The sequence below is a fragment of the Somniosus microcephalus genome, unplaced genomic scaffold (assembly GCF_052327205.1).
Source record: "Somniosus microcephalus isolate GS21.2 unplaced genomic scaffold, FLI_Smic_1.0 scaffold661, whole genome shotgun sequence".
Classification (NCBI taxonomy): Eukaryota; Metazoa; Chordata; class Chondrichthyes; order Squaliformes; family Somniosidae; genus Somniosus; species Somniosus microcephalus.
The window spans coordinates 93,968-113,740 of record NW_028225848.1 but is presented as its reverse complement, the minus strand read 5'-3'; the positions used below and the strand labels follow the sequence as shown (position 1 = coordinate 113,740).

Sequence of the window (19,773 nt, the reverse complement as noted above, 5' to 3'; positions counted from 1 at the left end):
TACAAGCCTAGCCTGCGCAACCTGTCCTCGTAATTTAACCCTTTAAGCCCCGGGATCATTCTGGTGAATCTGCGCTGTATGCCCTCCAAAGCCAATATACCCTTCCTGAGGTGTGGTGATCAGAACTGAACACAACACTCCAGATGGGGTCTGACCAAGGCCGTGTACAAATACAGCATAACTTCCTCCCCTTTGCGAGGAGCATTCGTAATAAGGTGGAAGAATTCGCTGCGCAAATAGATGTAAACAGATATGATATGATTGGGATTACGGAAACATGGCTCCAGGGTGGCCAAGGCTGGGAACTCAACATCCAGGGGTATTCAATATTCAGGAAAGATAGGCAAAAAGGAAAAGTAGGTGGGGTAGCATTGCTGGTTAAAGAGGGGATTAACACAATTGTATGGAAGGATATTAGCCCTGATGATGTGGAATCTGTATGGGTAGAACTGAGAAATACCAAGGGGCAGAAAACGTTAGTGGGAGTGGTATATAGACCTCCAAACAGTAATGCGGAGGTTGGGGATTGCATTAAATGGGAAATTAGAGACGCGTTCAATAAGGGCACAGCAGTTATCATGGCTGACTTTAATCTACATATAGATTGGGCCAACCAAATTAGTAACAATACTGTGGAGGAGGAATTCCTGGAGTGTATACGGGGTGGTTTCCTGGACCAATATGTTGAGGAACCAACTAGAGAGCAGGCCATCTTAGACTGGGTATTATGTAATGAGAAAGGATTAATTAGCAATCTTGTTGTGCGAGGCCCCTTGGGGCGGAGCGATCATAATATGATCGAATTCTTCATTAAGATGGAGAGTGAAGTAGTTGACTCAGAGACTAGGGTCCTGAATTTAAATAAAGGAAACTACGATGGTATGAGGCGCGAGTTGGGTAGGATTGATTGGGGAATGTTACTCAAAGGGTTGACGGTGGATAGGCAATGGCAAACATTCAAAGATCGCATGGATGAACTACAGAATTTGTTCATCCCTGTTTGGCATAAAAATAAAACAAAAACGGTGACTCAACCGTGGCTAACAAGGGAAATTAGGGATAGCATAAGATCCAAGGAGAGGACATATAAATTGGCCAGAAAGAGCAGTAAACCTGAGGATTGGGAACAGTTTAGGATACAGCAAAGGAGGACAAAGGGATTAATTAAGAGGGGGAAAATAGAGTATGAGAGTAAGCTTGCAGAGCACATAAAAACTGACTGTAAAAGTTTTTATAGATATGTGAAGAGAAAAAGATTGGTGAAGTCAAGCATAGGTCCCTTGCAGTCAGAATCAGGGGAATTTATAATGGGGAACAAAGAAATGGCAGACCAATTAAATACATATTTTGGTTCTGTCTTCACAAAGGAGGACACAAATAACCTCCCAGAGATGTCGGGGAACATAGGGTCTAATGAGAGGGAGGAACTGAATGAAATCAGTATTTGTAGGGAAATGGTGTTAGGGAAATTGACAGGATTGAAGGCCGATAAATCCCCAGGGCCTGATAATCTACATCCTAGGGTACTTAAGGAAGTGTCCCTAGAAATAGTAGATGCATTGCTGGTCATCTTCCAAAACTCTATAGACTCTGGAACAGTTCCCATGAATTAGACGGTAGATAATGTTACCCCACTGTTCAAAAAAGGTGGTAGAGAGAAAACGGGGAATTATAGACCGGTAAGCCTGACATCGGTAGTGGGGAAAATGCTAGAGTCCATTATAAAAGATGTAATAGCAGAGCACTTGGAAAACAGTGACAGGATCGGACAAAGTCAACATGGATTTACAAAAGGTAAATCGTGCTTGACTAATCTACTGGAATTTTTTGAGGATGTAACTGGTAAAATAGATAAGGGAGAACCAGTGGATGTGGTGTATTTGGACTTTCAGAAGGCTTTCGATAAGGTCCCGCACAAGAGATTAGCGTGTAAAGTTAAGGCACATGGGATTGGGGGCAAGGTACTGACTTGGATAGAGAACTGGTTGGCAGACAGGAAGCAAAGAGTTGGAATAAACGGGTCTTTTTCCGAGCGGCAGGCAGTGACTAGTGGGGTACCGCAGGGATTGGTCCTTGGGCCCCAGCTATTCACAATATATATTAATGATCTAGACGAGGGAACTAGATGTAATATCTCCAAGTTTGCAGATGACACAAAGCTGGGTGGGCGTGTGTGCTGTGAGGAGGTTGCCGAGAAACTCCAATATGATTTGGACAGGTTGGGTGATTGGGCAGATGCATGGCAGATGCAGTATAATGTGGATAAATGCGAGGTTATCCACTTCGGTGGCAAAAGCAGGAAGGCAGATTATTATCTGAACGGCAATAGATTGGGAGAAGGGGAAGTGCAACGAGGCCTCGCATTGAAGGTAAGCATGCAGGTGCAGCAGGCGGTTAAGAAGGCAAATGGTATGTTGGCCTTCATAGCGAGAGGATTCGAGTACAGGAGCAAGGCTGTCTTGCTGCAGTTGTACAGGGCCTTGGTGAGACCGCACCTTGAGTATTGTGTGCAGTTTTGGTCGCCTTCTCTGAGGAAGGATGTTCTTGCCATGGAGGGAGTGCAGCGAAGATTCACCAGGGTGATACCTGGGATGGCAGGAATGACGTATGAGGAGAGATTGGGTCGATTGGGCTTGTACTCGCTAGAGTTTCGAAGAATGAGAGGGGATCTCATTGAAACTTATAAAATTCTAACTGGACTGGACAGACTAGATGCAGGAAGGATGTTCCCGATGGTCGGGGAGTCCAGAACCAGGGGTCACAGTCTAAGGATAACTATCGGTATTACAGTATACAGAAGCCAAACAAATAGTGCCACACCTAAAGTAGTTCCCTTAAAGGTGAACGGTTACATTCAATAGTTCCCTTAAAGGTAGACGGGTACATACACTACAATCCTCCCTTTTTAGCTTATTACTTACAGAGTCTCCGTTAAACATACATATCTTCAACTTCCTATAAACAAATTACAGATATAATCTCGGTGGAGTCAATGTCATATAAAACAATTTACAGATATAATCTCGGTGGGAACAGTTCACTGGTTCAGTCTCTGCGGAAACAGTTCATAGATTCAGTCTCTGATCTTGACTCGTTCCGAACAACATTTCTTTGGTGTAGCCGGTTCACCTGGCTAGCGTGACTCCTCCATAGCCTTTTTCTTGACGTAACAGCTTGAACTTTCGTCCTGTGGAACCAGCAGTGCGGACTTTTACAACCAACTGGCTGTCTTGACATTTTCCAGTTTTTCAACTAATTTAGCTCCTTTCGTAGTGCCCCGCCTGAGATGGTAGAAGTGCTAATATTTTAGACAGTTATTATCTTCTGCTTCTTCTTTTTCTTTTCTGCCTTTTTGAAACTCTCGGGGCTCCTTTCTCGGCTGCCAGCTGTAGCGCCACCAACTCTCTATGTTCCTTGGACCTTAAGTGCTTCCTCCGGATTTCAGCACTTTGGGAGTTTTCATCACAAGCTGGGCAGACCACATCCTCGTAATATTCAGTGTCACTCAACAGGTCATGGTAATATTCAGGTTCGTCCTGAGTTAGGCCAGCGAGAGAGCCTTCTTCTTCCTCCTCACCCGTCTGGACGTTAGCTGACGGTGGTTCCTTCCCTAGACATCTTTCTTGAAAAGACTTCTTCATGCATTCATATTCATCCCGCTCTTCCTGGGTTGTCTGCCATTCCTTCACTACTGACCTCATTTGTGAGTTCAATACCTTCCCTTCCACCAGGGATTGCGGTATCAGGCTATTTAATCCTTCTACTGAAGCAGCTGTTTCAACATTCTTCTGTTCACATTGACGTGATTCAACGAACTCTTCATAGAGTAAACTGTAACACAAAATCTGTGTTGCCACCTCAGTTATTTCCGTAACTTTTGGGAGCTCCGAATTCCTTCCCTTTGCAGATTGAAGCTCGTGTTCCCATTGTGGAGTCTTGTCTCTCAGCATGTGAAGGAGTTGGCTGACCGTTAACTCTTCCACGGGGACTCTGTGGATCAGAGTCTTCACCATTTCATCCACCTTTCCCTCCAATGCTTTCACCTTCCTTTCCTCTTGTACTTTGGTTTCAAGCGCTCGAAGAATTTGCGCCTTGATGCTCCCAAGCTCATGTTCAGAGCCCATTCTTACAGTCTCTGTGTTTCTTACAGTTTCCTTCCCTTCCACTGAAAGGATTCCCAGTTGACTCTGCTCTTCAAGTCGTTGAACCTCGGTCATTGCCGCCTCATATTTGTCTTGGGTTTCCTTCAATATTTTTATGAGTTCTTGGACATCTTGTCCTTCATGTTCTGCCATGTCTTTCACCTCTAAATTTTCCTCTATGGATGGAACTTCTACCGATGAGTCTGTCTTGGCCTTGAGCTCATCAAGAATTTCCTGCAGCCTTTGGACTTCTTGCTCATGTTCAACCTTTAGTTGTTCATATGCTTCTACTGAAACTAGCTTTTCGGAGGTTGCCGAGTTAATCCCCTCCAGAATTGTAGCCTGGGCCTGTTCATACTGTTCTTTCAACTTCTCACACTCTGCTTGTAAGGAGTCGTAGAGAAGAACTGGAATAAAATCCCGGCTTCCTGAAGATTCCTCTTCATTTGCTTCTTTCGCAATTTCCTGTTGGAGTTCAGCCAAGGCTGCTATGCTATCTGCCTCTTGAAGTCTCACTGCCATCAAATCTTCTTTATTCTTGCAGTCTATCTCAGTCATTTTCCGTTTATTTTCATTTAACTGAGTGATAAGCTCCTCTTGCAACATGGCCACATTATTCACATCAGGTAAAGAAGCGTTTCTCTTTTCCATGTCCAAGATTTTTTTCTGCATCTCTTTAAGTGCACACTGCGATTCAGCTTCTCTTAACCTTGCCTGCACTAGCTCCGTCTCCAATTGCAGAACAAAATCCTCAGTGTAGCGTGGTTTGCCTTTATGCTGTATCTCTAGATCATGCAAATATTCTAACTCCTGAACATCATAAGGGAGGTGTGATCGGTAATTGGTCACGATGGCTCTATGGTCGCTCTCTGCTTGAGCCAGCAGGTTCTGTTGTCTTTCCAGACTCTCCCATTCGGTGTCATAGAACTTTTTCATTGTTTTCATCTCTTGTACGAGACGGTAACTTAATTGTTCGAATTGTTGTCGTACTTTGAAATAACGTTGAGTTCGAGCTCGGTGTTCCTCCGTAATGCATATGTCTGTGACTTGAACAGACTCAGAATTCTCTGTCTTTATGCACGCCATCGTTTTTCCAACCTTAGTCAGTGAGTTCATGTTAACCTTGTTTTTCATACGTGGGCTGGACTTATTGTCTTCCGGCTCAGAGTCTGAGCTGCTTGTCTGCACCGAGTCCTCACTCGTCATTGCTTGTAGGTAGTGCCATTCCATGTCTATTTTCTTGATCCACTCCCGTCCTAGAAGTGGTGGTCCTCCCTCATGTAGTACATACAAGTTCATTCTTGGGTGTTCTTTACCCCATCTCTCACCTTGACTCTTATTTTTCCCATGGGGTATACTTTATGCCCCGTGTATGTCTGCAATACGAACTTGGTATCTCTTAAGGGTATGTGTGAGAATAGCCGGTGGTAATCCCCTCGATTTATGACTGATCCAGCTGATCCAGTGTCCAACTCCATTTTCACTTGGACTCCAGCTGTTTTTAGCATGACCCAGATAGTTTGTAGGTCAGCTTCCTTACTCACATGGTGGATACTCAGACTACCCAGCTCCTGGCCGTTTGGATCTGAGTCTGGATTCTGTTCGTCTGAACTCTTCTCAGCCCCCTTGTATACCTTGTTGTACTTTTCTTGTGATGGCTTCCTTTGGTTGTTGGTCTTCTTCCCTGACCGGCATACCTTAGCGATGTGACCCAGTTTGCCACATTTCCTACATTCTTGGTTCTTAAACCAGCATTGATTCTGGTCGTGTGTTGTCTTCCCACAACGATAGCATTTTGTTGTACTCGAGGTAATTTGGTCCACCCCGAGCGCCGCCGCCTTTAGTTGCATTTCCGCCGTTCCTTTCGCTGTGGCTTCGTGTGATGCGGCTATAAGGACAGCCCTGTCAAGTGTAAGGTCGTTCTCTTCGAGTAGGCGCTTTTGCGTCCCTTCCTTGGACAATCCGCCTACGAACTTGTCTCGCAGTGCCTCTGTCAGATTCCCTCCGAACTGGCAGTATTTCGCTAGCCTACGCAGTTCGACCAAGTATTCTGCGTTGTTTTCGTCTTCCTGTTGCGTTCTTGCATAGAATTTGAATCGTTCAGCCAACATCAACGGTGTGGGGTTCAAGTGATCCTTCAGAACAACCACAATCTCTTCGAAAGACTGATCCGCCGGTTTAGCTGGTGCTAGTAAATCCTTCAAGAGCCCGTATGTCTTTGCGCCCATCGAGTTTAACAATGTTATCGCCTTGTCGTCTTCCTCTATTTTGTTGGCTTCACAATAGATCTCGATGCGTTCCACGTACGTGGCCCAGTCTTCTATCTCAGAATTAAAATCATTAATATTCCCTCGCTTAGGCATCTTTCTTCCCTTGGGAGCAGCACCAATATTTCTTTAAGTATTCTTAATTTTTTTTTGTTTTTTTTGTTTCTAAGATGGCGGTTTTCCCGCGAAATCGGCGGTTTCCCGCTCTTTCCTTCTCTCCCCGCCCACTTCAATGGCGGTATGTCAATCAAGATGGCGGTTTTCCCGCTTCTGGCGTCTTCTCCGCCTAATGGCGGCTTCCCGCGTTTCTTCCCGGTGGAAGGGGTACGCTTCCCCCACAGCGGACAGGTTCAGCCGCTGGCTGGCTACCGCACAGCTCCCCTTACTCGGCTATGTCTTTTCCTCCCGCCCGCACGGCTCTACCGGCGCTGGGTACACCCCGTTAACGGAGGACAGTTCAGCCGCTGGACTGGCTCTCGCGCAGTCTCTCTCTCCGTATCCGGCTCTGTCGCTCTCTCACCCGCACGTTCGGTTTTGCCGGCTCTGAGTACCCCGTTGGTGGAGAACAGCTCAGCCGCTGGACTGGCTCCTCGCAGTCTCTCTCTCCGCACCCGGCTCTCACCCGCACGGTTCCCGTTCGCCTCCCCAGCCCTCTCGCAGACCGGTGTTTCCCTCCCCGGCTGCGGCTGGGTTTCTCTTCCCGCGCCTGCTCGCAGGCTCAGCGCTTCGTGGCTGCGGTCGCTGCCCGGAGTTTTCCCGCCGATCGCGGTCCGGCTGTCACCCGACGCCGTTGGACCCGACTTTTGGCCAGCACAGCTCCCCCTCGACCGAGGTCGAGTGCTCTGCCCTTATCCTCCGGATACTTCTACACCTTCCCCTACTCACAGTCTCTTCGGCCGCCTTGTTTCTTGCTGGTCGGCTCACTCCGCACCGTGGCAGAAGGATAGTCAGTGCCTGTTGCTGATACAGCTTTTGTTGTTAGTCTTCCTGCTTTTCTCCTGCTGCAGCCTCGTGTTTTCTTCCGGCAGCACGACGAGGGCGGTTGCCTCTCTTCGACGCTCTTCTTGCTTTGGTAATCTTGCCGCAGGGTACGATCGGACTCGTCGCCACTGTAATGTCTGTGGTTTGTGCAGTTAATAAATACACAGACTTCAGAAGTAACAAACAAACAGGTCTTTACTATTCGAAGGTCCGGGCGAATCTGCCCCAGAAATCCTGCTACAACACTTATATACTGGTGTGGTCACTATCGGTATTACAGTATACAGAAGCCAAACAAATAGTGCCACACCTAAAGTAGTTCCCTTAAAGGTGAACGGTTACATTCAATAGTTCCCTTAAAGGTAGGCGGGTACATACACTACACTCTGTTTCTCTGTTTCTCTGTTTCTGTCTTTCCCTGTTTCTCTGTTTCTGTGTTTCTCTGTCTCCCTGTTTCTCTGTTTCTCTGTTTCTGTGTTTCTCTGTTTCTCTGTTTCTGTGTTTCTATGTTTCTCTGTATCTCTGTTTCTGTCTTTCCCTGTTTCTCTGTTTCTGTGTTTCTCTGTTTCTCTGTTTCTGTCTTTCTCTGTTTCTCTGTTTCTGTGTTTCTCTGTTTCTGTCTTTCTCTGTTTCTGTGTTTCTCTGTTTCTATGTTTCTCTGTTTCTATGTTTCTCTGTTTCTCTGTTTCTGTGTTTCTGTGTTTCCCTGTTTCCATGTTTCTCTGTTTCTCTGTTTCTATGTTTCTGTGTTTCTGTGTTTCTCTGTTTCTGTGTTTCTCTGTTTCTCTGTTTCTGTGTTTCTCTGTTTCTCTGTTTCTCTGTTGCTCTGTTTCTCTGTTTCTCTGTTTCTATGTTTCTCCGTTTCTGTGTTTCTGTGTTTCTCTGTTTCTGTTTTTCTGCGTTTCTCTGTTTCCCTGTTTCTCTGTTTCTATGTTTCTCTGTTTCTGTTTTTCTCTGTTTCTCTGTTTCTGTGTTTCTGTGTTTCTCTGTTTCGCTGTTTCTCTGTTTCTATGTTTCTCTGTTTCTGTTTTTCTCTGTTTCTGTTTCTGTGTTTCTGTGTTTCTCTGTTTCGCTGTTTCTCTGTTTCTATGTTTCTCTGTTTCTCTGTTTCTCTGTTTCTGTGTTTCTCTGTTATTATGCTTCTCTGTTTCTGTGTTTCTCTGTTTCTGTGTTTCTATGTTTCTCTGTTTCTCTGTTTATCTGTTTCTCTGTTTCTGTGTTTCTGTGTTTCTCTGCTTCTCTGTTTCTCTGTTTCTCTGTTTCTCTGTTTCTGTGTTTCTCTGTTTCTCTGTTTCTATGTTTCTCTGTTTCTGTGTTTCTCTGTTTCCATGTTTCTCTGTTTCTGTGTTTCTCTGTTTCTGTGTTTCTCTGTTTCTCTGTTTCTATGTTTCTCCGTTTCTCCGTTTCTGTGTTTCTGTGTTTCTGTGTTTCTCCGTTTCCATGTTTCTCTGTTTCTGTGTTCCTGTGTTTCTCTGTTTCTCTGTTTCTGTGTTTCTGTGTTTCGCTGTTTCTCTGTTTCTGTGTTTCTGTGTTCCTCTGTTTCGCTGTTTCTCTGTTTCTATGTTTCTCTTTTCTCTGTTTCTATGTTTCTCTGTTTCTCTGTTTCTATGTTTCTCTGTTTCTCTGTTTCTCTGTTTCTATGTTTCTCTGTTTCTGTGTTTCTCTGTTTCTCTGTTTCTGTGTTTCTCTGTTTCTCTGTTTCTGTGTTTCTCTGTTTCTGTGTTTCTGTGTTTCTCTGTTTCTGTGTTTCTCTGTTTCTCTGTTTCTGTGTTTCTATGTTTCTCTGTTTGTCTGTTTCTCCATTTCTGTGTTTCTCTGTTTCTCTGTTTCTGTTTTTCTGTGTTTCTCTGTTTCTCTGTTTCTATGTTTCTCTGTTTCCCTGTTTCTCTGTTTCTATGTTTCTCTGTTTCTATGTTTCTCTGTTTCTGTTTTTCTCTGTTTCTGTGTTTCTGTGTTTCTCTGTTTCGCTGTTTCTCTGTTTCTATGTTTCTCTGTTTCTGTGTTTCTCTGGTTCTGTGTTTCTCTGTTTCTCTGTTTCTGTGTTTCTCTGTTTCTCTGGTTCTGTGTTTCTCTGTTTCTCTGTTTCTCTGTTTCTATGTTTCTCTGTTTCTGTGTTTCTCTGTTTCTCTGTTTCTCTGGTTCTGTGTTTCTCTGTTTCTCTGTTTCTGTGTTTCTCTGTTGCTCTGTTTCTGTGTTTCTCTGTTTCTCTGGTTCTGTGTTTCTCTGTTTCTCTGTTTCTGTGTTTCTCTGTTTCTCTGGTTCTGTGTTTCTCTGTTTCTCTGGTTCTGTGTTTCTCTGTTTCTCTGTTTCTGTGTTTCTCTGTTTCTCTGTTTCTCTGTTTCTATGTTTCTCTGTTTCTATGTTTCTCTGTTGCTCTGTTTCTGTGTTTCTGTGTTTCTCTGTTTCTGTGTTTCTCTGTTTCTCTGGTTCTGTGTTTCTCTGTTTCTCTGGTTCTGTGTTTCTCTGTTTCTCTGTTTCTCTGTTTCTCTGTTTCTATGTTTCTCTGTTTCTCTGTTTCTCTGTTTCTATGTTTCTATGTTTCTCTGTTTCTGTTTCTGTGTTTCTATGTTTCTCTGTTTCTCTGTTTCTCTGTTTCTATGTTTCTCTGTTTCTGTTTCTGTGTTTCTATGTTTCTCTGTTTCTATGTTTCTCTGTTTCTCTGTTTCTGTTTCTATGTTTCTCTGTTTCTATGTTTCTCTGTTTCTGTGTTTCTCTGTTTCTCTGTTTCTGTGTTTCTGTGTTTCTATGTTTCTCTGTTTCTGTGTTTCTGTGTTTCTCTGTTTCTGTGTTTCTCTGTTCCTCTGTTTCTCTGTTTCTATGTTTCTCTGTTCCTCTGTTTCTCTGTTTCTATGTTTCTCTGTTTCTCTGTTTCTGTTTCTCTGTTTCTCTGTTTCTCTGTCTCTGTGTTTCTCTGTTTCTCTGTTTCTCTGTTTCTCTGTTTCTGTGTTTCTCTGTTCCTCTGTTTCTCTGTTTCTATGTTTCTCTGTTCCTCTGTTTCTATGTTTCTCTGTTTCTCTGTTTCTGTTTCTCTGTTTCTCTGTTTCTCTGTCTCTGTGTTTCTCTGTTTCTCTGTTTCTGTGTTTCTCTGTTTCTCTGTTTCTCTGTTTCTCTGTTTCTGTGTTTCTCTGTTTCTCTGTTTCTGTGTTTCTCTGTTTCTCCGTTTCTGTGTTTCTCCGTTTCCATGTTTCTGTGTTCCTGTGTTCCTGTGTTTCTCTGTTTCTCTGTTTCTGTGTTTCTGTGTTTCTCTGTTTCGCTGTTTCTCTGTTTCTCTGTTTCTCTGTTTCTGTGTTTCTCTGTTTCTCTGTTTCTCTGTTTCTGTTTTTCTGTGTTTCTCCGTTTCTCTGTTTCTGTGTTTCTATGTTTCTCTGTTTCTCTGTTTCTCTGTTTCTGTGTTTCTCTGTTTCTCTGTTTCTGTTTTTCTGTGTTTCTCCGTTTCTCTGTTTCTGTGTTTCTGTTTTTCTCTGTTTCTCTGTTTCTGTTTTCCTGTGTTTCTCTGTTTCCCTGTTTCTCTGTTTCTATGTTTCTCTGTTTCTATGTTTCTCTGTTTCTGTTTTTCGCTGTTTCTGTGTTTCTGTGTTTCTCTGTTTCGCTGTTTCTCTGTTTCTATGTTTCTCTGTTTCTGTGTTTCTCTGTTATTATGTTTCTCTGTTTCTGTGTTTCTGTGTTTCTCTGTTTCGCTGTTTCTCTGTTTCTGTGTTTCTGTGTTCCTCTGTTTCGCTGTTTCTCTGTTTCTATGTTTCTCTTTTCTCTGTTTCTATGTTTCTATGTTTCTCTGTTTCTCCGTTTCGCCGTTTCTGTGTTTCTCTGTTTCTCTGTTTCTGTTTTTCTGTGTTTCTGTGTTTCTCTGTTTCTGTGTTTCTCTGTTTCTCTGTTTCTGTGTTTCTCTGTTTCTCTGTTTCTCTGTTTCTCTGTTTCTGTTTTTCTCTGTTTCTCTGTTTCTGTTTTCCTGTGTTTCTCTGTTTCCCTGTTTCTCTGTTTCTATGTTTCTCTGTTTCTATGTTTCTCTGTTTCTGTTTTTCGCTGTTTCTGTGTTTCTGTGTTTCTCTGTTTCGCTGTTTCTCTGTTTCTATGTTTCTCTGTTTCTGTGTTTCTCTGTTATTATGTTTCTCTGTTTCTGTGTTTCTGTGTTTCTCTGTTTCTCTGTTTCTCTGTTGCTCTGTTTCTGTGTTTCTGTGTTTCTATGTTTCTCTGTTTCTCTGTTTCTCTGGTTCTGTGTTTCTCTGTTTCTCTGTTTCTGTGTTTCTCTGTTTCTCTGTTGCTCTGTTCCTCTGTTTCTGTGTTTCTCTGTTTCTCTGTTTCTCTGTTTCTGTGTTTCTGTGTTCCTCTGTTTCTGTGTTTCTCTGTTTCTCTGTTATTATGTTTCTCTGTTTCTATGTTTCTCTGTTTCTCTGTTGCTCCGTTTCTGTGTTTCTGTGTTTCTATGTTTCTCTGTTTCTCTGTTTCTGTGTTTCTCTGTTTCTCTGTTTCCCTGTTTCTGTGTTTCTCTGTTTCTGTGTTTCTGTGTTTCTGTGTTTCTCTGTTTCTCTGTTATTATGTTTCTCTGTTTCTGTGTTTCTCTGTTTCTCTGTTTCTCTGTTGCTCCGTTTCTGTGTTTCTATGTTTCTCTGTTTCTCTGTTTCTGTGTTTCTGTGTTTCTCTGTTTCTCTGTTTCTCTGTTTCTATGTTTCTCTGTTACTCTGTTACTCTGTTTCTCTGTTTCTCTGTTTCTGTGTTTCTCTGTTTCTATGTTTCTCTGTTTCTCTGTTTCTGTGTTTCTCTGTTTCTATGTTTCTCTGTTTCTGTGCTTCTCTGTTTCTCTGTTTCTCTGTTTCTGTGTTTCTCTGTTTCTCTGTTTCCCTGTTTCTGTGTTTCTCTGTTTCTGTGTTTCTGTGTTTCTGTGTTTCTCTGTTTCTCTGTTATTATGTTTCTCTGTTTCTGTGTTTCTGTGTTTCTCTGTTTCTCTGTTTCTCTGTTGCTCCGTTTCTGTGTTTCTGTGTTTCTATGTTTCTCTGTTTCTCTGTTTCTGTGTTTCTCTGTTTCTCTGTTTCTCTGTTTCTATGTTTCTCTGTTACTCTGTTTCTCTGTTTCTCTGTTTCTGTGTTTCTCTGTTTCTATGTTTCTCTGTTACCCTGTTTCTATGTTTCTCTGTTTCTCTGTTTCTGTGTTTCTCTGTTTCTATGTTTCTCTGTTTCTGTGTTTCTCTGTTTCTATGTTTCTCTGTTTCTCTGTTTCTCTGTTTATCTGTTTCTCTGTTTCTGTGTTTCTGTGTTTCTCTGCTTCTCTGTTTCTCTGTTTCTCTGTTTCTCTGTTTCTGTGTTTCTCTGTTTCTCTGTTTCTATGTTTCTCTGTTTCTGTGTTTCTCTGTTTCCATGTTTCTCTGTTTCTGTGTTTCTCTGTTTCTGTGTTTCTCTGTTTCTCTGTTTCTATGTTTCTCCGTTTCTCCGTTTCTGTGTTTCTGTGTTTCTGTGTTTCTCCGTTTCCATGTTTCTCTGTTTCTGTGTTCCTGTGTTTCTCTGTTTCTCTGTTTCTGTGTTTCTGTGTTTCGCTGTTTCTCTGTTTCTGTGTTTCTGTGTTCCTCTGTTTCGCTGTTTCTCTGTTTCTATGTTTGTCTTTTCTCTGTTTCTATGTTTCTCTGTTTCTCTGTTTCTGTTTCTCTGTTTCTCTGTTTCTCTGTCTCTGTGTTTCTCTGTTTCTCTGTTTCTGTGTTTCTCTGTTTCTCTGTTTCTCTGTTTCTCTGTTTCTGTGTTTCTCTGTTTCTCTGTTTCTGTGTTTCTCTGTTTCTCCGTTTCTGTGTTTCTCCGTTTCCATGTTTCTGTGTTCCTGTGTTCCTGTGTTTCTCTGTTTCTCTGTTTCTGTGTTTCTGTGTTTCTCTGTTTCGCTGTTTCTCTGTTTCTCTGTTTCTCTGTTTCTGTGTTTCTCTGTTTCTCTGTTTCTCTGTTTCTGTTTTTCTGTGTTTCTCCGTTTCTCTGTTTCTGTGTTTCTATGTTTCTCTGTTTCTCTGTTTCTCTGTTTCTGTGTTTCTCTGTTTCTCTGTTTCTGTTTTTCTGTGTTTCTCCGTTTCTCTGTTTCTGTGTTTCTGTTTTTCTCTGTTTCTCTGTTTCTGTTTTCCTGTGTTTCTCTGTTTCCCTGTTTCTCTGTTTCTATGTTTCTCTGTTTCTATGTTTCTCTGTTTCTGTTTTTCGCTGTTTCTGTGTTTCTGTGTTTCTCTGTTTCGCTGTTTCTCTGTTTCTATGTTTCTCTGTTTCTGTGTTTCTCTGTTATTATGTTTCTCTGTTTCTGTGTTTCTGTGTTTCTCTGTTTCGCTGTTTCTCTGTTTCTGTGTTTCTGTGTTCCTCTGTTTCGCTGTTTCTCTGTTTCTATGTTTCTCTTTTCTCTGTTTCTATGTTTCTATGTTTCTCTGTTTCTCCGTTTCGCCGTTTCTGTGTTTCTCTGTTTCTCTGTTTCTGTTTTTCTGTGTTTCTGTGTTTCTCTGTTTCTGTGTTTCTCTGTTTCTCTGTTTCTGTGTTTCTCTGTTTCTCTGTTTCTCTGTTTCTCTGTTTCTGTTTTTCTCTGTTTCTCTGTTTCTGTTTTCCTGTGTTTCTCTGTTTCCCTGTTTCTCTGTTTCTATGTTTCTCTGTTTCTATGTTTCTCTGTTTCTGTTTTTCGCTGTTTCTGTGTTTCTGTGTTTCTCTGTTTCGCTGTTTCTCTGTTTCTATGTTTCTCTGTTTCTGTGTTTCTCTGTTATTATGTTTCTCTGTTTCTGTGTTTCTGTGTTTCTCTGTTTCTCTGTTTCTCTGTTGCTCTGTTTCTGTGTTTCTGTGTTTCTATGTTTCTCTGTTTCTCTGTTTCTCTGGTTCTGTGTTTCTCTGTTTCTCTGTTTCTGTGTTTCTCTGTTTCTCTGTTGCTCTGTTCCTCTGTTTCTGTGTTTCTCTGTTTCTCTGTTTCTCTGTTTCTGTGTTTCTGTGTTCCTCTGTTTCTGTGTTTCTCTGTTTCTCTGTTATTATGTTTCTCTGTTTCTATGTTTCTCTGTTTCTCTGTTGCTCCGTTTCTGTGTTTCTGTGTTTCTATGTTTCTCTGTTTCTCTGTTTCTGTGTTTCTCTGTTTCTCTGTTTCCCTGTTTCTGTGTTTCTCTGTTTCTGTGTTTCTGTGTTTCTGTGTTTCTCTGTTTCTCTGTTATTATGTTTCTCTGTTTCTGTGTTTCTCTGTTTCTCTGTTTCTCTGTTGCTCCGTTTCTGTGTTTCTATGTTTCTCTGTTTCTCTGTTTCTGTGTTTCTGTGTTTCTCTGTTTCTCTGTTTCTCTGTTTCTATGTTTCTCTGTTACTCTGTTACTCTGTTTCTCTGTTTCTCTGTTTCTGTGTTTCTCTGTTTCTATGTTTCTCTGTTTCTCTGTTTCTGTGTTTCTCTGTTTCTATGTTTCTCTGTTTCTGTGCTTCTCTGTTTCTCTGTTTCTCTGTTTCTGTGTTTCTCTGTTTCTCTGTTTCCCTGTTTCTGTGTTTCTCTGTTTCTGTGTTTCTGTGTTTCTGTGTTTCTCTGTTTCTCTGTTATTATGTTTCTCTGTTTCTGTGTTTCTGTGTTTCTCTGTTTCTCTGTTTCTCTGTTGCTCCGTTTCTGTGTTTCTGTGTTTCTATGTTTCTCTGTTTCTCTGTTTCTGTGTTTCTCTGTTTCTCTGTTTCTCTGTTTCTATGTTTCTCTGTTACTCTGTTTCTCTGTTTCTCTGTTTCTGTGTTTCTCTGTTTCTATGTTTCTCTGTTACCCTGTTTCTATGTTTCTCTGTTTCTCTGTTTCTGTGTTTCTCTGTTTCTATGTTTCTCTGTTTCTGTGTTTCTCTGTTTCTATGTTTCTCTGTTTCTCTGTTTCTCTGTTTATCTGTTTCTCTGTTTCTGTGTTTCTGTGTTTCTCTGCTTCTCTGTTTCTCTGTTTCTCTGTTTCTCTGTTTCTGTGTTTCTCTGTTTCTCTGTTTCTATGTTTCTCTGTTTCTGTGTTTCTCTGTTTCCATGTTTCTCTGTTTCTGTGTTTCTCTGTTTCTGTGTTTCTCTGTTTCTCTGTTTCTATGTTTCTCCGTTTCTCCGTTTCTGTGTTTCTGTGTTTCTGTGTTTCTCCGTTTCCATGTTTCTCTGTTTCTGTGTTCCTGTGTTTCTCTGTTTCTCTGTTTCTGTGTTTCTGTGTTTCGCTGTTTCTCTGTTTCTGTGTTTCTGTGTTCCTCTGTTTCGCTGTTTCTCTGTTTCTATGTTTGTCTTTTCTCTGTTTCTATGTTTCTCTGTTTCTCTGTTTCTATGTTTCTCTGTTTCTCTGTTTCTCTGTTTCTATGTTTCTCTGTTTCTGTGTTTCTCTGTTTCTGTGTTTCTCTGTTTCTCTGTTTCTGTGTTTCTCTGTTTCTGTGTTTCTGTGTTTCTCTGTTTCTGTGTTTCTCTGTTTCTCTGTTTCTGTGTTTCTATGTTTCTCTGTTTGTCTGTTTCTCCATTTCTGTGTTTCTCTGTTTCTCTGTTTCTGTTTTTCTGTGTTTCTCTGTTTCTCTGTTTCTATGTTTCTCTGTTTCCCTGTTTCTCTGTTTCTATGTTTCTCTGTTTCTATGTTTCTCTGTTTCTGTTTTTCTCTGTTTCTGTGTTTCTGTGTTTCTCTGTTTCGCTGTTTCTCTGTTTCTATGTTTCTCTGTTTCTGTGTTTCTCTGGTTCTGTGTTTCTCTGTTTCTCTGTTTCTGTGTTTCTCTGTTTCTCTGGTTCTGTGTTTCTCTGTTTCTCTGTTTCTCTGTTTCTATGTTTCTCTGTTTCTGTGTTTCTCTGTTTCTCTGTTTCTCTGGTTCTGTGTTTCTCTGTTTCTCTGTTTCTGTGTTTCTCTGTTGCTCTGTTTCTGTGTTTCTCTGTTTCTCTGGTTCTGTGTTTCTCTGTTTCTCTGTTTCTGTGTTTCTCTGTTTCTCTGGTTCTGTGTTTCTCTGTTTCTCTGGTTCTGTGTTTCTCTGTTTCTCTGTTTCTGTGTTTCTCTGTTTCTCTGTTTCTATGTTTCTCTGTTTCTCTGTTTCTATGTTTCTCTGTTGCTCTGTTTCTGTGTTTCTGTGTTTCTCTGTTTCTGTGTTTCTCTGTTTCTCTGGTTCTGTGTTTCTCTGTTTCTCTGGTTCTGTGTTTCTCTGTTTCTCTGTTTCTGTGTTTCTCTGTTTCTCTGTTTCTATGTTTCTCTGTTTCTCTGTTTCTCTGTTTCTATGTTTCTATGTTTCTCTGTTTCTGTTTCTGTGTTTCTATGTTTCTCTGTTTCTCTGTTTCTCTGTTTCTATGTTTCTCTGTTTCTGTTTCTGTGTTTCTATGTTTCTCTGTTTCTATGTTTCTCTGTTTCTCTGTTCCTGTTTCTATGTTTCTCTGTTTCTATGTTTCTCTGTTTCTGTGTTTCTCTGTTTCTCTGTTTCTGTGTTTCTGTGTTTCTATGTTTCTCTGTTTCTGTGTTTCTGTGTTTCTCTGTTTCTGTGTTTCTCTGTTCCTCTGTTTCTCTGTTTCTATGTTTCTCTGTTCCTCTGTTTCTCTGTTTCTATGTTTCTCTGTTTCTCTGTTTCTGTTTCTCTGTTTCTCTGTTTCTCTGTCTCTGTGTTTCTCTGTTTCTCTGTTTCTCTGTTTCTCTGTTTCTGTGTTTCTCTGTTTCTGTGTTTCTCTGTTCCTCTGTTTCTCTGTTTCTATGTTTCTCTGTTCCTCTGTTTCTATGTTTCTCTGTTTCTCTGTTTCTGTTTCTCTGTTTCTCTGTTTCTCTGTCTCTGTGTTTCTCTGTTTCTCTGTTTCTGTGTTTCTCTGTTTCTCTGTTTCTCTGTTTCTGTGTTTCTCTGTTTCTCTGTTTCTGTGTTTCTCTGTTTCTCTGTTTCTCTGTTTCTGTGTTTCTCTGTTTCTGTGTTTCTCTGTTTCTGTGTTTCTCTGTTTCTCTGTTTCAGTGTTTCTCTGTTTCTCTGTTTCTGTGTTTCTCTGTTTCTCCGTTTCTGTGTTTCTGTGTTTCTCCGTTTCCGTGTTTCTGTGTTCCTGTGTTCCTGTGTTTCTCTGTTTCTCTGTTTCTGTGTTTCTGTGTTTCTCTGTTTCGCTGTTTCTCTGTTTCTCTGTTTCTCTGTTTCTGTATTTCTCTGTTTCTCTGTTTCTCTGTTTCTGTTTTTCTGTGTTTCTCCGTTTCTCTGTTTCTGTGTTTCTATGTTTCTCTGTTTCTCTGTTTCTCTGTTTCTGTGTTTCTCTGTTTCTCTGTTTCTGTTTTTCTGTGTTTCTCCGTTTCTCTGTTTCTGTGTTTCTGTTTTTCTCTGTTTCTCTGTTTCTGTTTTCCTGTGTTTCTCTGTTTCCCTGTTTCTCTGTTTCTATGTTTCTCTGTTTCTATGTTTCTCTGTTTCTGTTTTTCGCTGTTTCTGTGTTTCTGTGTTTCTCTGTTTCGCTGTTTCTCTGTTTCTATGTTTCTCTGTTTCTGTGTTTCTCTGTTATTATGTTTCTCTGTTTCTGTGTTTCTGTGTTTCTCTGTTTCGCTGTTTCTCTGTTTCTGTGTTTCTGTGTTCCTCTGTTTCGCTGTTTCTCTGTTTCTATGTTTCTCTTTTCTCTGTTTCTATGTTTCTATGTTTCTCTGTTTCTCCGTTTCTGTGTTTCTCTGTTTCTCTGTTTCTGTTTTTCTGTGTTTCTGTGTTTCTCTGTTTCTGTGTTTCTCTGTTTCTCTGTTTCTGTGTTTCTCTGTTTCTCTGTTTCTCTGTTTCTCTGTTTCTGTTTTTCTCTGTTTCTCTGTTTCTGTTTTCCTGTGTTTCTCTGTTTCCCTGTTTCTCTGTTTCTATGTTTCTCTGTTTCTATGTTTCTCTGTTTCTGTTTTTCGCTGTTTCTGTGTTTCTGTGTTTCTCTGTTTCGCTGTTTCTCTGTTTCTATGTTTCTCTGTTTCTGTGTTTCTCTGTTATTATGTTTCTCTGTTTCTGTGTTTCTGTGTTTCTCTGTTTCTCTGTTGCTCTGTTTCTGTGTTTCTGTGTTTCTATGTTTCTCTGTTTCTCTGTTTCTCTGGTTCTGTGTTTCTCTGTTTCTCTGTTTCTGTGTTTCTCTGTTTCTCTGTTGCTCTGTTCCTCTGTTTCTGTGTTTCTCTGTTTCTCTGTTTCTCTGTTTCTGTGTTCCTCTGTTTCTGTGTTTCTCTGTTTCTCTGTTATTATGTTTCTCTGTTTCTATGTTTCTCTGTTTCTCTGTTGCTCCGTTTCTGTGTTTCTGTGTTTCTATGTTTCTCTGTTTCTCTGTTTCTGTGTTTCTCTGTTTCTCTGTTTCCCTGTTTCTGTGTTTCTCTGTTTCTGTGTTTCTGTGTTTCTGTGTTTCTCTGTTTCTCTGTTATTATGTTTCTCTGTTTCTGTGTTTCTCTGTTTCTCTGTTTCTCTGTTGCTCCGTTTCTGTGTTTCTATGTTTCTCTGTTTCTCTGTTTCTGTGTTTCTGTGTTTCTCTGTTTCTCTGTTTCTCTGTTTCTATGTTTCTCTGTTACTCTGTTACTCTGTTTCTCTGTTTCTCTGTTTCTGTGTTTCTCTGTTTCTATGTTTCTCTGTTTCTCTGTTTCTGTGTTTCTCTGTTTCTATGTTTCTCTGTTTCTGTGCTTCTCTGTTTCTCTGTTTCTCTGTTTCTGTGTTTCTCTGTTTCTCTGTTTCCCTGTTTCTGTGTTTCTCTGTTTCTGTGTTTCTGTGTTTCTGTGTTTCTCTGTTTCTCTGTTATTATGTTTCTCTGTTTCTGTGTTTCTGTGTTTCTCTGTTTCTCTGTTTCTCTGTTGCTCCGTTTCTGTGTTTCTGTGTTTCTATGTTTCTCTGTTTCTCTGTTTCTGTGTTTCTCTGTTTCTCTGTTTCTCTGTTTCTATGTTTCTCTGTTACTCTGTTTCTCTGTTTCTCTGTTTCTGTGTTTCTCTGTTTCTATGTTTCTCTGTTACCCTGTTTCTATGTTTCTCTGTTTCTCTGTTTCTGTGTTTCTCTGTTTCTATGTTTCTCTGTTTCTGTGTTTCTCTGTTTCTATGTTTCTCTGTTTCTCTGTTTCTCTGTTTATCTGTTTCTCTGTTTCTGTGTTTCTGTGTTTCTCTGCTTCTCTGTTTCTCTGTTTCTCTGTTTCTCTGTTTCTGTGTTTCTCTGTTTCTCTGTTTCTATGTTTCTCTGTTTCTGTGTTTCTCTGTTTCCATGTTTCTCTGTTTCTGTGTTTCTCTGTTTCTGTGTTTCTCTGTTTCTCTGTTTCTATGTTTCTCCGTTTCTCCGTTTCTGTGTTTCTGTGTTTCTGTGTTTCTCCGTTTCCATGTTTCTCTGTTTCTGTGTTCCTGTGTTTCTCTGTTTCTCTGTTTCTGTGTTTCTGTGTTTCGCTGTTTCTCTGTTTCTGTGTTTCTGTGTTCCTCTGTTTCGCTGTTTCTCTGTTTCTATGTTTGTCTTTTCTCTGTTTCTATGTTTCTCTGTTTCTCTGTTTCTGTTTCTCTGTTTCTCTGTTTCTCTGTCT

At 40.9% G+C, this 19,773-nt stretch overlaps 1 protein-coding gene across 1 annotated transcript in view; it reads left to right on the top strand.

Annotated features, from left to right (window-relative positions):
• The window catches only part of LOC147081218 (uncharacterized), a gene marked incomplete at its 3' end in the record, with an annotated part of 124,595 nt that overhangs the window by 11,248 nt on the left and 93,574 nt on the right, over nt 1–19,773 (top strand). The gene's annotated exons all lie outside the window — the stretch shown is intronic.